Genomic DNA, 1,866 nt, shown 5'->3' on the forward strand with positions numbered 1-1,866 from the left:
CAGTTCTAGTTCAGTTCTAGTTCATTTCTAGTTCAGTTCTAGTTCAGTTCTAGTTCAGTTCTAGTTCAGTTCTAGTTCAGTTCTAGTTCAGTTCTAGTTCAGTTCTAGTTCAGTTCTAGTTCAGTTCTAGTTCAGTTCTAGTTCAGTTCTAGTTCAGTTCTAGTTCAGTTCTAGTTCAGTTCTAGTTCAGTTCTAGTTCAGTTCTAGTTCGATTCCGGAAACAACTCATTCATGCTTTAAATATGACAATTTATTAATACATGAGTATTAGTGGCGACAGCAACTCTGTTTATAAAAAAACAACAACTTTTTTAAATGTTTATAAAATTATTGTTGTGTTTTACTTTAACTAGGCAGTATGACTAGTAAAAAGAATATATGTATGTATCCTGCTATCAGTCTTTTATATTGTAGCACGTTTACTATGTATATCAACTATAATTTTATGTTTGTTGTTTTTGCTAAATTACATATTCTTTACATAAGTAAGGTTATCAACACATATAGCTTTAACATGTTGGTTTCGTTCTTTGTATTTATGATTTTAAACCATCAGGTATTATGATATGATTATGAGATCAGTTGGTGTACAAAGACAACATTGTTGGAATATAAATGTAACAGCCTCATTTTAACAAAAACATATACCGACGTTTGCACTCAAATATTTTTTATCTGAGTTGGCTGATTGAATATTTTTTTGCAGGACATTATGTGTATTTTTCTTTCTTTAACATTGTGATAGATATGTTATGTTTTTTTCTCGCTTAACTTTCTAAAATATTTTAATTTATCTGTTTTATTTTTACCGATTTGTATCACTTCCTTTTGATAAACAGCGATTTTTTGCTTAACCTTACGAAAAAAAAACTCAAATTAATTGAACTAATTGATGATGACAATAATGTGCACGGTTGTGTTTCGATGTTACTACTTGAAATTGATGATGACAGCTGTCATATGACGGTAAGGCCAAACTAATATTTTAATAGATATTGTCCTTTAAGCTGTCCTTATTTCCTCAACAAGCGAAAAATTCATTTTTGTCTGTATATGATAATAATGATTGTAATTTTGATTATTTCTGAGAATGATATGCATAAATAAATGTTTTCATATGTATCTGTTTTTTTGTCTAATAATTTGTTAGTTTTTGTTTCTCAAAAGAAACCTTTATATACAATTGCTTATTGCTGTTATTAAATACGGACCACGGGTGGTATGATTAATATTGAATTTACTTATATTATAATAGTACTTATACGTTCTGTTGTATAATATTAAAAATAATCCTATGAAAATATTTTATTTCTTTTAAAATGCAGCTGTTTTATAATAAATAACATTTAACATGTGTATACAAATAAGAATATTTTCTGTGTTTTATGAATATAATACCTGAGGCTGTGTGATCATCCTCTTCAAATTTTAAGATTTCATTTATTGTCAGTTTACTTTAGTCTTATGTGCAGCACTGTATGATTTGATTTGTGTTATTTTATATATTCTTCAATGCTAAAGTTAAGTTTCTTTTATTAAAACTATGAAACACAATAAAAAAAGGTAAATTTTGGGTATAACAAATACTTAAAACTAAAGTTTTTGACCTTTTATATAAATGTACTTGCAGCAATTATGCAACAAACTAAAACAATTGAGGGTGAATTTTAGAATAAAATTTAGTTATTTCCTTGAACTACTTTTTGGGATTCTAAGGCAATTTGAGGGAAATATTCTAAATTATGTATGTAGTTAGAGAGAACTGAACTAGAACTAGAACTGAACTAGAACTGAACTATAACTGAACTAGAACTGAACTAGAACTGAACTAGAACTGAACTAGAACTGAACTAGAACTGAACTAGA

The sequence above is a fragment of the Lucilia cuprina genome, chromosome 2 (genome assembly GCF_022045245.1).
Source record: "Lucilia cuprina isolate Lc7/37 chromosome 2, ASM2204524v1, whole genome shotgun sequence".
Taxonomy (NCBI): Eukaryota; Metazoa; Arthropoda; class Insecta; order Diptera; family Calliphoridae; genus Lucilia; species Lucilia cuprina.